The sequence below is a fragment of the Pygocentrus nattereri genome, chromosome 27 (genome assembly GCF_015220715.1).
Source record: "Pygocentrus nattereri isolate fPygNat1 chromosome 27, fPygNat1.pri, whole genome shotgun sequence".
Taxonomy (NCBI): domain Eukaryota; kingdom Metazoa; phylum Chordata; class Actinopteri; order Characiformes; family Serrasalmidae; genus Pygocentrus; species Pygocentrus nattereri.
The window spans coordinates 5,225,489-5,240,662 of NC_051237.1; the positions used below are offsets into that span (position 1 = coordinate 5,225,489).

At 40.1% G+C, this 15,174-nt stretch overlaps 1 protein-coding gene across 1 annotated transcript in view; it reads left to right on the top strand.

Annotated features, from left to right (window-relative positions):
* Positions 1-4,384: 4,384 nt before the first annotated feature.
* pag1 (phosphoprotein membrane anchor with glycosphingolipid microdomains 1) overlaps positions 4,385-15,174 on the top strand; it is a 64,839-nt gene continuing 54,049 nt past the window's right edge. Inside the window, exon 1 of the mRNA XM_017693775.2 lies at positions 4,385-4,606. The gene's annotated coding sequence lies outside the window, so the exon portion shown is untranslated. The remainder of the gene's footprint in view (positions 4,607-15,174) is intronic.

Sequence of the window (15,174 nt, forward strand, 5' to 3'; positions counted from 1 at the left end):
CTATGGTAGGAAATTTCGACATGCCTTGCTTTTGTGTAGCTTAGTGATGTGAAATTGCTCTAAACTATCAAAATATTGTCATATTTGTATTTGACAGTAGTGCTATTTACAATTATTACAAGTTTGACTGATGGAATCTTAAAATAATTATAACACCATTTTGATAAAAGCCAACCTAATGGTGTGCTGTGATGCAATGTGAGATTCCTTGTGATGTTCTTTTTGACTACTGGTTGTTGCTGTAGTTAAAGAGATAAGGCTCTCTGCATGGCCTTGCATGAAAGCTTGATGTTTATAATGAACAGCCATTTGCTTTAAACATGAGGAGTCACCAACAAAATAAAAATAAATGATTTATTATTATTTATAATGGTAAAAAGCAATGCTGTCACCACTGCCACTAGAGTTCAATCCAAATAAGCTTAATAGCTAGATAAGCAAGAGGCCTACTGCATGGTGAGGCAGACCCCTGGAATGCTGAGAAGGTTATCTGTAATTAAACTGTGACTTAATAGAACCCCAAAGAGAATTCAGCAAGATTGAAACCTCCCTCCAAAAAACTGCTTAGGGCCCCTAAAAAGTTAGAGCTGGTCCTGACTACCCCAGTCTATTCATCTAGCCTTTATAATATGATGGGTATTATAAACGGGCCGGTTTCTTGGACATGGAATAAGCAGTATTGGAATAAGTTACAGTGCTAATGGTGAATCACCACTGGATATTGTTTTAAATCAAGGCTTAGGCTTAATCCATCTATTACCGAGGGGCTTCGTTCAGTCATTAATGCTCACCTCCACTAGATGGCAGGAGTTGATCGCATTTTGCATGATATGTGTATCCAGCCTCTCTATTTGGAGTTTTTGGATGGCTGTCCCATCCAATGGGATAAAGAGAGGGCCGCAACTGGCTGAATAATAGAACAGACAAGCTGAAAATAATATAAAATAACTAAAATTGTTTGTTTCAGTCAGTTGGGTTGCATTAATAGGGCAATGTTAATGTAACAAAGTATTGTTCTGAATTTTGGATGTTGGCATTTCTACTGGTACATGTATCATGAGTATCATCAGTGTAAGTGCAGCTGTAAGTGCAGCATGGTATAAATAGTTAAAAAAATAGTTTTTTTAAAAAAACAAGGTTTTGATATAATAGTGTCGATTGCACATGTCAGTCATATCTGAGATAGCGGTATAGCGATGGCAAGTTATCTGTATCCAATTTGTCTTTTCTACTCAGTACCCTGTTAGACATAAAGGTTCTGTCTAGATACATGTTTCATTCATCATGGTAGAAACTATGTGAATGTGCCCTCAAAGGTAATACAGTGGTTTTAAGGTCCAGTTGTGTACTTATATAAGCTTTTCCCAGAGGAAAAGCATGTTTGTACCTTTTCATCACCTGATGTTTTAAAACAGAACAATACAATAAAATGCCTGTCAATACAACTAAGAAAATATCATTTCAATGGATTATTATGGTACAATTGTATTGTCTGACTAAAGGTAGTGAGATGTACCCTTGAGGATCCCACCCCTGTGACAAGAGGGGCACTGCCCCAGTGACAGTTTCATACCTTTTTTCTGAGACTGTACTTTGCAGTCCAGACCCATTGGCCTTTGCTATTTCTTCAATAATTATTCCCATATAACAATTTTCTCAAAAAAAAAACCTCTCAAATGTTGCTGTGACAAAGACATTTTACCAGCCTATCAGTGTTTTGACCTCTTGTTTACACTTGTTACACCTAAATACTACACTTGTCATGCAGTTGTTTCTGAATTTGTGAGAAAAGGCATTCTCACCCACCCACGCCCTGGTTTTCCACAACTCTACCACATATTCTTCGTAGTTTCTGATGACCAAGAGTCTCCTTCCTGAGAAGGCGAGCACACTATGCATTAGAAGCCCTATATTTAGACCAAGGACTGAAGACCGTACTTCCTATGAAACTCCTTCTGAAAGCTGGTTCCTCTTTTGAAAAACAATAATGGTGAGTAGCACTTAGAGCTGCTTTATGTTTTCCAAAATTAGTCAAGCCTCTAGATACACCCATAAACAATGCACCAGAACTCTCAATAGATGAGGTCAGCCGTTAAGAATAAGGGTTAAAGGCTGTATTTTTGATGCGACATGCTAAATATACTTTCAGCTCCTGACTCACAAGCTCAGTATGGCTTATAGGTGCATGGCGGGAAGCCAGAGCACTTCCAGCTTTGTTTATTCAAGTTAGTGAGTGGGCACTGTGTGCCCAGTTCAGCAGGACAGTACTAACCCTCAAGACGTTGTCTCAATGAGTATGATATCAAACATTATATGTGCAATAACAATGGCTTGTCCTAGGAGCAGGCCATGCAGCAGCATGCATTCACAGTGAGGGAGCTATGAATGGACTGGGTTTCCCAAAAGCGTTTTTAGCATGAAGATTATTCTTAAAAGGTAAAGTGAACATCACACTGGACACTATCTCCATCTAGCCCTGACCATTTCTGAAACTCTTACCTCCATTAATTATTGTTGCTACTTTTGACAAACTTTCAGTTCAGGCTACCTGGTAAGATCCATAACACTTGTGCGAATGGTATAAGAAGCTCAGACATAGGAAGTAGTACTGAGGATTACATTTGGAAAATTAAAAAATGTCCAAAAATAAATGGGCTTTTCAAGGTGTTTAGGGCAGACATGTTTGGGAACTGACAAAAGACACATGTTTGTTTACAAGCAAACAAAATGTGCATTCTGGAAACTATTTTCACAGTAATAGAACCAAGGAAATCTTTTAGCCAGTTGACAATATCAGGTTAAAGCGGCAAGTTTTTATGTCTAATGAAATTTACCCCGCCCTTTCAACCTGCAGCAGTTTAGAGCTGCTCTTTCAGCCTACAGCAGTTTAGCTCCACCCATTGAACCTACTGGAGTTTAGCTACACATATAGCCTACAGCAGTTTAGCTCCACCCACTCAGTCTACAGCAGGTTAGCCCCACCCATTTAGCCAACTACGGTTTAGCTCCACCCATTTGGCCTGCATCATTTTAGCTTCACTCATTCAGGCTATATTAGCTTAGCTCCCGGGTTAAAGCGGCAGATTTTAATGTCTAGTGAAATTAACCCCACCCTTTCGGTCTACAGCAGTTAAGCTCCACCCGTTAAACCTACTGGAGTTGAGCTGCACACACTCAGCCTACAGTAGTTTTAACTCCGCCCATTCAGTCTACAGAGAAGGTTTTAGCTAATGCTAAAGCTAACACTAGAGCTTTTCAGAACAATGTTAGAAATCAGCGTTTTTTTTCATGAGGTCTTTCAGCAGACTTCAGGGAGAAAATACAAAGAATGGTGTGGGTCGCTTGACAAGAAAGGTACAATCTAGAGACAATAGTGATTGGGTTGAGCCTGTGGTGATTATCTGAATACAGTCACTAAAACTGGAGCCAATTCTGCTGCCACAATATATAAACCATACCAACATCAAACGAGGATGGATGGGGGTGGGGGGCTGGGGTGGCAGTTTTACAAGAGGGATGAGTTTTGTTTAGTTTTTTTTTTTTTGACTAGAGGATGGCAACTGCTTGCATCACCTCTTCAAATGTACCCCTGTGATTTTCTTGAAAGCAGTACATAGTTACTTCAGCGGAAGTGAAGTCACCTTGCTCCACACATTGATTTTTCATTCTACTTTTATGTGTGTTATATGTATACATGGACATTTTATTTTCAAAAGGCAGCAACTTGTACACCAATATAATGTGTATCATTGGCCTAATGGAAATAAAACACTGTTCTCTGGCCTAAAGTACACCAACTCCCATGGTAAAAAAGACATAGAATCCATTTAAAGTTTCTGTTGGTTCCTTGATGGTAATTTTGCATTTGCCTGATGAGTTGATGCCACAGTGTAAAGGATTCTAGTGGTTTAATAGGTGTCCTGGGACTGATACTAGAGGAATTTGGTGGTTTTTGATAACATCTAAAGGTGTGAAACAAGTGATCTCTACAGGTAACTATTAAGACAATTCCCATTAGAAAGCAAAACTATCAGGCTTTAATTCTGCTAGGTTTAGTGGTCTTTTTCCAGCAGGGTCCAGTCCTGCAGTCTACCTGCACTGCACAATCTTTGATGTCCTTCCTCTGACCAACATGAGTCACATCACTAATCATTAATCCCTTTGTGAGCTGAATCAGTTGCAGGAGAAAAATCACAAAACAGAGGAGCTGTCAAGGCCACGAAGGCCAAATTTGTTGAACAGTAAGCTAAATACTTAGGATTTTGCACTCGGCGAACGTATACTCCGAAAGACTACATATCCCAAGAGCCACTCGGGTACTTGCTAACCACAGCGATGTATCACTCCACCCCAATCGCAGGCGGTGTGGGGGAGTGGCTTGGCTGCAGTCTGCTCCTCTACACCGGTGTGCTGGAGCTACAGCGCAGTGCTTTGCATGCTACAGCCTTCAGAACCATAAAGAGGCTCTTGCGCTTTCCTGTCATTTCACACTGAAAGCGCAGCAAGTTGCCCCTTATTTTCTTGTAGGTTTCGACTTTCCTCGGGACGACGGAGCCGAGCTTATTCCAGTGTGAGCTGTTGGCGGGTCTATGGATGGTCGTTTTGGGTGAGTGGGCTTAACATCGCTTTCTGAATCCCTGAGAAAGTTCGCGTGGAGCGAATCTGTGGTGGCGATGGTGAGTGTGATGACAGCAGAGTGCTGCGGTAACTGAGGTAAAACTTACCGCGTGTGTGTTGTGTGTGCCGCAGCAGCCTCTCAGTCGCAGTGCTGTGTTGGAATTCAGTAGTGAGTGAGAGGGAAGCCCACCGACACTAAACTGATTGAATGATGATGGTATCAGGGTCGACCGGCTCTGTGTTCTGGTGCGTTTGGGACGTTATTCAGTGGTTAATGGATGAGGAGATGCTGGCAGATTCCGAGGTTATTGATGGAGTTGGTAGCTACAAGCCACACCAACCAGATGAAGCTGAAATCAGCTTCTTTTCCGCCAGCGTCTTCCTCTAATTTTCCCGGTCCACCTTAAGTGGTGCAGCAGTTACACTCTGGCGCCTCTTTCTTGCTGCGCCATTTAAGGTGGGACGGGGAAATTCTAAGAAGAAGCTGGCGAGTAGGAAGCCAAGCTCAGCCTCGTACCAACTGGTGGTATGAAAGCTCATAAGTTTGTCAGGAAAAGCTATTCTGCCGTTTCTTTTCCATATAAACACACACATACAATATTTATAAGAAGCAATAGTAAAGATTAGCTATGTGAAATTTTATCGTTATAGTGACAAATTGCGTCACGACGGGTTTTTCTGAGGGTTTTTCGTGGATTTTGTCAGTGCTTAATGAACATTTGCAAATTAGAGAGCGTAGTGAATCCTGTTTGATTGAATTTAGTGCAGGATAGTATTGAAATATTGAATAAGGAAAATCTGTATTTGTTATTTTATGACCTTTTTTTTTTTTTTACAACGTGGCACTACAGTTTTGCTGATACATTTTCTCTGCTCCAACTTAAAAACCTCAGTAAAATGAAATATCTTACTTGTACACCTACGCATATGATCCATATATATGTTGTGAAGTGTATACATACACCCATTTTTCCTATCAATTCGTTTTGTATATTTCCTGGTTAAGTATTTTTTTGATCTTCTTTTCTGGTTAAATGTTAATCACTGACTTGTGGTGTCCCTTATTTTTCTGAACAAGATGTTAGTTAGCAGTTTTAATATTTACAGTGCAGCGTGAAAGAATGTGCAGTGTCAGAGTTTGCACAGTACTTACCAGCCTTCCAGTCTCAAGTTCAAACCACTGAAATGTTCATTTCACATATAAATATAGCTGATTTCTGCATGATCGCCTGCTGTAGTGACCTCCACAATCGGAAGAAGTCAGCAGGTTTAAGTAGAATCACACTGGATTCTTATAAAGCTGTTGGTTTCATCTCCTCTCTCAGGGCATCTAGAAACAAAACAGTGGGATTGAGGTCACATGGAGGGATGTGCTGGGGGCTTGCCCTTCAGTCTTATTAGACTGGTATTACTGCCTTGGTTGGAACAGTGATGCACTCTGTTAATGTTCTGTGCTCTGCTGTGCTGAAGGTTTCGCCCACTCATTGACTGCACCCGTCCCTCCGGTAGAACATTTTTAAAAGCTGCAACCTGGATCTGCTTTAAGATCACTCCCAAAGGGACTTATTGGTCTGCAAGACTTGGAAAGAGCGGGCTACCACAGCTCTAGTGATACATTTTATTCAGCACATCTAAATGTCAAGTGGAGGGCAGGGAGATACCTTGGTTTCCCACAAATATCCTTAAACCTCTGCAGAGTGAAACTGAAAGCTGGCCAGAACCGCTGGTGAAAAGTTCAGCCGTTGCGTTCGTAGCACTCTATCTTTTGCAGGTTGAAATATTAATGAGCTTCTTACAACTGCTGTGGTCATCAACCATGAGATGAGCAAGTTGATGGATTGCACTTTTGTAAGATAGAGTCGCATTTGAGGCTTTTTTTTTAATATATTCTGGTGTTGTAGTCGTACGCTCTGCTTGGTTCATGCCCAATAGTATTCACGTGCCTGGATGTTTCTCCAGCTGGAGCGTGTTTTCCATAACAGTGCTTCTCAAACTGGGCTTAGTGCTCAGCAGGGGGTTGCTGAAGGCTGCCAAAGTGGGCTTTTTGGCACACAATGATAGATCTCATGCTTGAATATAGTATTATCTCCAACACATGAATGAACATGCTGTGTATTAGCATTTAACTGCATCCTAGTGCTCAAGGTGGGCCATTGTGTTTCTCTCTATTGGTGGCGAATGTAGATATTCTGTATGCTGAACTCTCTTGAAGAGCCTGAATCTTACATTTTTCTTGTATTTTCTTTCCTTCAGGTCCACATAACAAATTTGGATTTTTTACCAAAACCAGTTATAATTCATTTTTACCTGACCTTTTTTCAGTCTCTCTTTATCCCTTGGAATGAATAATTACAGTGTCTTTAAAACACAGTAAACAACATGTGTAAATAATCCCTGTTCAGATTAGCTGCTCTGTATTGTGCCTCATTAAAAAAGCAGTTTGGGCTGAAACACTCCTGAAGCACTTCATTGTTAATGATTGAGCTTGACTGCCGAAGGCTAAATAGTGCAAATATGTAAATATGCAGTTTTTTGTGACATCAGAGACAAAGAATTCAAAAATTCATTTATTAAACTTAATTTACCTGGAGGCTGAGCTGGAGGTGGCGGAGATGAAGATGCTGAGATTTTCGTTGGGAGTGACAAGGATGGAGAAGATTAGAAATGAGCAGATCAGAGGGACAGTGAAGGTGGAGCAGTTTGGAGATAAAGCCAGAGAGGCCAGGTTGAGATGGTTTGGACATGTGTTGAGGAGGAATAGTGGATATATTGGGCAAAGAATGTTGGAGATGGAGCTGTTGGGTAGAAGGAGAAGAGGTAGACCTCAGAGAAGGTTTATGGATGTAGTGAAGGTGGACATGGAGATGGTTGGTGTAAAAGTAGAGGAGGCAGTGGATAGGGCAAGATGGAGGCAGATGATCAGCTGTGGCGACCCCTAAAGGGAGCAGCCGAAAGAAGAAGAAGACAATGTCTTAAACTCTAACAGAGTTTACATGTCCAAAACAAAAAAAAGGAGGCCCTTTAAATTGCATAGATTTCATTACTCAGTAAAATTACAGGCCATATGTAGGTGCTGGAGAGAATGTCAAAGAGCGTGTAAAAACGAGCAAAATCCAACAAACCCGAAAATCTAAGAATTTAGGCTTTTTCCTTTTCCTCTGCCACGTGTGTTCCACGTCTTCACTTTTTTGTTTGGTTTTATTTAGGTGGGTCAGTTTTAACGTTTGGCAACAGCCCAATGAATGACCTGGACACTGCAGTGGCCAAGCGAAGAGGAAGTATTCAGAGCTATCGGAAGCACTGTTCTTCTTCATTTACACTATCTGCATAGCAGCAGATGGGTTGAACATGCATTTCTAAAACAATTAGAACATATATTTATTTATTTATTTATTTATGAACTAGGTATAGTTTAATACAATAAGTGAAAATACCTCCGACACACCTCAACTGGACCTTCTGATGCATTTAGTGACCGTATAAGCTACTCTTCGTGGATCTCTACAGTGGGGGCCTAAGGTTTCTAAATACACTGTGTATGCACCTCTGACAGATTATCTCAGTAGGACAGTTGGACATGCAAAAATAGACAAAATGGAACAGATGAGACCTGCTTCCAGTGAGAGATGCTTAATGATGTTCATTAGATGAAGCATTGATTATGCCATTGGTGGTGCACTTTAAAATCCTCTCAAAGTTATTGACCCTTGCTGGATTGATTTTTCATTTGCTCTGAAAATTGGAATAGTACTCATTCTCCAGCTTCTAAATGCCATAGTGTGCTGATAATTTAAAGTAAAGGCCAATCTAGAGGACGCTGTGCACTATTCAAATGTCATTTGCGGTGTCCTCTCTTCAAGAAACCTCTTGATGCAAATATGTCACATAGAAGTTCCTATTTTTGGCTGCTCTTAGTACAGAGCGATAATAATTTATAGACACCTACACAGATGTGGAAAACAATATGCCAAATAGTGGTGGAAGCAAAGCAAACTAATTTGAATTGGGGAATTTACCTTGTAAATTCAAGGCCTGTATGATAAGAACGCAACAATGTCAGCATTAAAAGCCATAGGAAATGCTGGAGAGAGAATGGTAGCATCATAACTTGAGTTTCATTTCATAGAAATGCAGTATTTATGTTAAATGTTTTTGAATGCATGCAGTTTTTATGAGGAAGTAGGAATGAAACCAAATTTCTCCTCAGCAGTTTGCTGAAAGAAGTTACTGAATGTAGACTCCAAGTTCAAAATGCTACACATTCTGTAACCCAACAGTAAGCAAGCTACAATCACATAAGTACTGTAAAGCTTATATCTTAAATCCTAGATCATTCAAATGCTTCTCTGTGCCAGTTTACTCTTACAGCAATTCCAAATGTGATCTGCCAGTGAAACCACATTGAGAACTGCATGCTATTTGTATGTAGTGTCCTCAAAAATCCAAGAGATTGGGCATGAAGTTGCTGATGATTAAGCGGCGAAGTTGCTTAAGTTTTGTAACATGTTGTAGGTAATGCACAATAACATATTTCACTTTTCACAGCTAAATAAAGACAAGTAGGCAGATGAATTTCTGCAAACCATCTGAGAAAACCCAGCAGCCTAATGAACTTTAATTTTACTTGAGAAATTGACTGATAAACGTAACATTTATAAATTGCAAATTTACAGACTGGCTACAACTTGATCAGAAGAAAATGGTATATCTATTTCTATCCAGAAATATCCATACAATATTACTGGCAATTTAATGTCTAGATCATCAACTTTTGTATAAATGCAGGTGAAAGGAACTAAGCCATTCTGCCCACTCAGAGGGCAGCAGGGTCAGTTGAGCTCTTTTAGACTCCTGACCACAGATGGCTGTAGCATCATCAGGATTTGAATTCAGGTTCAGGTGGAAGGACACATTCCTCAGCTTAAGTCTGATGCATGCAGTTTACTTGGCTGCTGCTGTAGAGCTCATCTTCTTTGGTAAATGCCTGCGTCTGCATTTCATGAGTATTTTGTAAATGTTTCATAGGAAACTATGTTGACAAATTTCTCACAGAAGTGTACTGTGATAAATGTCTCATAAAAGCCTAATTTGGTAAATGTCTCATCAACAGGGCTGTAGTCAACACCACCTTTGTTGGGTCCAAGACAAGTCAAGACCAAGTGCAAATGAGTGCACGACTGAGTCAAGATCAAGAGTCCTTTTCAAGATCAAACCATGAGCAGTCTGCTTGTCAGCTGCTTCCAGTCCAAAATACTTGATCATTTCAGATTGGTTAATCCAGTCATTTAATGCTAGGTGATCTTTGTTGAGACCATAGACTACATTTAGCGAGGTCAATGCCAGTGTCCAAGACAAGTCAGAGTAAAAATACTGTGAAGTCTGAGACAATAGAAACAACTTGAATATACTACAGCACAACATAGACGTCTGCTTTGATAAATGTTTGGTAAATTTCTCATAGAAGTCTATAGACGGTGACAAATGTCCAGTAGAAATCTACAGTGAGGAATCTTATTGAAGTCTGTTTTGGTAAAGGCTTTTGTAGGTTTGTCTCATAGTGTCTCGTAGAAGTTTATATTAAAGGATGTCTCGTAGGAGTCTGATTTTGTGAACGTCTCAGAGGTGTGTATTTTGGTAAATATCTTGTAGAAATCTAGTCTTGCTTTGCTTAATGCCTCACACAGGTTCACTTTGGTAAACGCTTAGTAGGTTTTTACAGTGAGGAGTGTCTCACAGTAGCCTACGTTGATAACTGTCTCATAGAGATCTGCATTGAGGAATCTTATTGAGTAGGTTTGTAGTTTTATATGTTGTGGAGTGTATCATAGTCAGAGAGTGTCTTGTAGGAGTCCTCACTGAGGAATGACTCAAAGCAGTCTGCTTTGGTGTGACAGTGAAGTTTACTTTGGTAAATATCTCCAGTCTACTTGTCTCAGTTTGTGCCAGATTTATTCCATGATGCACTTGTGAAACTATTCAAGCAATGTATTTATTTTCACACAGGAGAGTGAGATTATGGGAAAGAATGTTAGAAAACCACCACATAGTCATCCTCGAAAAACAGGTGGAGAGAGCAAAAGCTTGAGTCATTAGATTTGTTTGACCGAATCCTCATGTAAAATGCCATTCCTTTCAGGTCTCGGAAGCAGCAGTGTAATGATGATTCACAGCCACTACCTGTTATATGTAGCGCTGACAGTGTTACACGCTCGTCCAGAAATACAGCAGGTCTGATCTTGCCCGATGCTGCACACTCTGTTATCAAGCAAAGGGCCCATAGCAATTTTTCAGGACAACAGGGGCGTCTGACTCTTGGCTGTTATTTTGTTGGCTACACTCAGTTTGCACAGTGCAAATAGAAATTCCACGGTGTAGGGATGCCGCTGGCTTTTTCAAGTAAACACTGCAAAGGTAATTAAAGCAAATTGGCAGAGCCATGCAGGGAATTTAGGGGTTTCCCCTGGGGGGAGTTCATTTCTTAAATCAGAGACCTCCCTGACGGGGGGAATATATCTCTTGACACATAGAGCTCTCGTGCTGTGTTTCATTACCCTGTCTCATGGCGGAGGGGCATGACTGACCTTTTACAGTAACACACCATACGCTCACGATTGTAACCGTAGCATTACAAAGCCATAGGCAATCATTTAGAAGGATTACTGACTGCTCCGCTTTGGGTGTGACTGCTGTGTGTCATCATCTTATGCCAGTAATATAACTGAAGTTGTCTTTCATTAATATCTTTTTATCTGAAGGTCATAGTTATGTGGATGATAAAACTGAAAAATAAATGTGTTGAAACAGTTAAGATAAATGTACTGATGGACCGAGTAAACATTTGGTTTTCTTTTTATTGTCATCTTTTTATCATTATTTTGTCATTATATTTAAAATATAAAAAATAAAATAGTTTTGGTTATTATCACTGGAGCATCACAGAACTGTGTCCAACCTCTCCAATGTTAGGATTTTGGTGAAATAGTGGACAGCTGAAGGTGCGCTCTGCGGATTCTGTGTTAAAGCAGGACAGCTGGAGGGCCACCAGAGGTTCCAGTCCCCAGACGTTCTGTCCATGTGGAAAGATCTCCCACAGGCATAGCCCCGTTTGTATTAGATGATGCAGCATGCTGGCCAGCTCTGTTTCTGCTTGGTTGTGTGATACATTTGTCCTCAGTGCTGCACTGAAAGTCTAGAACAGCAGCCTGTAGCAGGAGCCTCTGGTCCTCATGCCATTACTCTGTGTTTTAGCAGGCTGTTGATGAAAGTGGATTAGGGTTTGCACAATATATTGTTAACCATTGTCACCATATTGGCCTTTGCAATACTGGGATTGTGAAAAGCTGCCGTATGTAAATTAGCTCTATAATAAATCACTGTTTTTTGTGCTATGAGCGTCTTGTCTGCTCATGAATGCTCTGTGGGTGCTTGATGAATCAGGCTGCTCACATGATCCAATGGACATGAACAACTATAGTCAAAATAATGAAGGCCAATCTGTGACCATGCTACATCAAATATAGTGTATTGAAACTGTGATACTGTATTGAAACAGTGCTGGTTTACACACACACACACACACACACACATATATAAATATATATATATATATATATATATATATATATATATATATATATATATATATATATATATATATATATATATATACACATCTATCGTCCATACAAAACTGTTCTAACTCAGCGTAACACCTTTAGAAGGCAGCGGTGAGTAGTGTTTGTTTATTTTCACTCAAGCTGTGTCTGTTGTCAGTTGGAAGCTACTAACTTTCTCGTGCTAAACACTGATAAAATCGAAGTCTTACTGGTTGGCCCTAAACATTTACTATCAAAGTCATCCAATTTTTCAGTTAGTACACTGTGTGCACAATTATTAAGCAAGTCTTATTTTTGAGGATTATTTTTATTAATCACCAACTACAGTGCTCTCCGTTAATCCAAAATATGAATAAACCTCAAAAGTGAGGTTTTGCCTTTCTTAGGAGAATATCTATATGTGCACAATTATTGGGCAACTATTATTGTGTAGAATTATTACGCAGTTAAATGAAAAACATTTTCTCATCTCACTTTTTTTATTTTCATCTGTTCAAGTGAGAATTATAAACAAACAACTCAAAGCTTTCCAATGACCATTTCTGAGAAATAAAAAAAAAAAAATTGTGACCAATATAGCCCCCCTTCAATAACAGTGATAAGCCTTCCATTCATGGAGTCTGTCAGTTTCTTGATGTGTTGACGATCAACTTTTTGTGCAGCAGCAGCCACAGCCTCCCAGACCCTGTTCAGAGAGGTGTCCTGTTTTTCTTTACTGTAAATCTCCCGTTTAAGAACTGCCCACTGGTTCTCAGTTGGGTTCAGGTCAGGAGAGGAAGGGGGCCACGTCATAAGTTTTTCATCTTTAATGCCTTTACTGGCGAGCCATGCAGAGGAGTACTTGGATGCATGTGATGGAGCATCGTCCTGCATAAAAATCATCGTCTTTTTGAAAGATGCAGATTCTTCCTGGACCACTGCTTAAAGAAAGTGTCTTCTAAAAACTGGCAGTAGGCTTGGGAGTTGACTTTGATCCTATCATCAACCCGAAAAGGTCCAGCCAGCTCATCTTTAATAATACCAGCATATACCAGTACCCCACCTCCACCTTGCTGGCATCTGACTCGAAGTGGAGATCTGTGCACATTATCCAGCCACGGGCTCATCCATCTGGTCCATCAAGAGTCACTCTCATTTCATCAGTCCATAAAACCTTGGAAAAAATCTGTCTTCAGATATTTCTTGGACCAGTCTAGATGCTTCAGCTTATGTGTCTTGTTCAGTGGTGGTCGGGTTTCAGCCTTCCTTACCTTGGCCATGTGTCTGAGCACTGAACATCTTGTACTTGGTACTCCAGGGTAGGTTGCAGTTCTGGAATATGACAGAACTGGAAGATAATGGGTTCCTGGTAGCTTCACGCTTGATTCTTCTCAAATCCTTGGCAGTTATTTTGCGTCTTTTTTTTCCTGAACACGTTTCTTGTGTCCCTGTTGACTATTTGCAACAAAACGTTTGATGCTTCTGTGATCACGCCCCAATATCTTAGCAATTTCAAGAGTTCTGCATCCCTCTGAGAGACTTTTGGTCATTCTTGACTTTTCAGAGTCAGTTCAATCTCTTATTTGGCCCATTTTGCCTAAAGAAAAAAGCTGTCGTTTTTTTCCCTTTGTCACTGTGCTTTACCATCACAGATAAAACTTGATAATTTAATGGTAGCTAGCTAGCAGCTAGCTATTCTAGAGATGCAGGAGTGAAGTGAATGCAACAAAGCACTTTGTTTGAAATTATGAAGGAGTATAAAGCTGAGTTTGACATCTATAATGGCATCAATATCCACCTTCCAGTTCAACCAGCCAGGTTTGAGGTCCATTATGTGATTATATTCTCTCATCTTTTAATTAATTTGATGATTTTTATTGGCTATTGCACATGAATGAACACCCATATGAAAAATAATTAAATGTCATTTTCATACTGACTTGTATGGAAAAAATATGACTGTAATCATATTGTTGCACAGCTTACTAATGACACTAAGGAGGTGGGAAGCCTGCTGAATTGAGGTGTTGATTGGTGCCAACGTTTACAAACTTTGATATTCCAACACAGCAATAGCATAGGATAGCGTAATAAATTCACAATGTATTGTCAGAGCTTTGAAACACACATGGTCACAGCTTTGCATAACAATATTACAGTGTCACAGGGCATCTTACACCCCTAATTGACAGATAACAAAAGCTTAGTTAATTGCAGTTTGTCCATTGCTGGGTGTTTCAGACTATTATGAAATAAACGTTTTAAAATGTATAGAAATTAAACACATAATACATGTCCTTTAATGCAAAAAACAGAACAAAACAATACAGTCCAATAAAAATAAGCTGTTCTTTTGGCGTGGAGTACCAGTACTCAGGAAATACGTGTTCATTATCTTTATTAATGCATATTTAACTGCTGTCTGATACCCTCATATTGTGATACTGTATATCTACATAGCTGGATCTTTGCAGTTTGGGTACATTGTCGATGTTGTAGATAAAGGTTGTGTCATTTTGTTCTTCGCCCATTCACTTTGTGTTTTGAATGCAGCGTCAGGTGTTGCGGTCATGTGCACGCAGAATGTCAACGCTCGTCCTCCTCAACTCTTCCCCTGCAGCTATGGCACATGACTGTGCCATACAAATGTCTTTCTGTTCTGTGCTTTTTACAGAGGAAGCGAAGAGGAGGGTTTATTTATTTACTTACTAGTCAGCAGCATAATGGTCACAGAGCCAGACAATATGTGTGTTGTCAAACAGACACATGAGGTCAGGTTTCTGATGCGCTGAACCAGCTGAGGTATGAATGAGTGCGATCAGATGAGAAATGCGATGACCGGGAAAGTGACGCTCATCGATCTGGAGCGCAGGGTGGGCCACACGCATAAAGCTTTCAGCTTCTCTTTCCTGAGGCCTGTGCTGGAACTTCCCAATCACTGTGATCTCTGGTGGACAAGGTC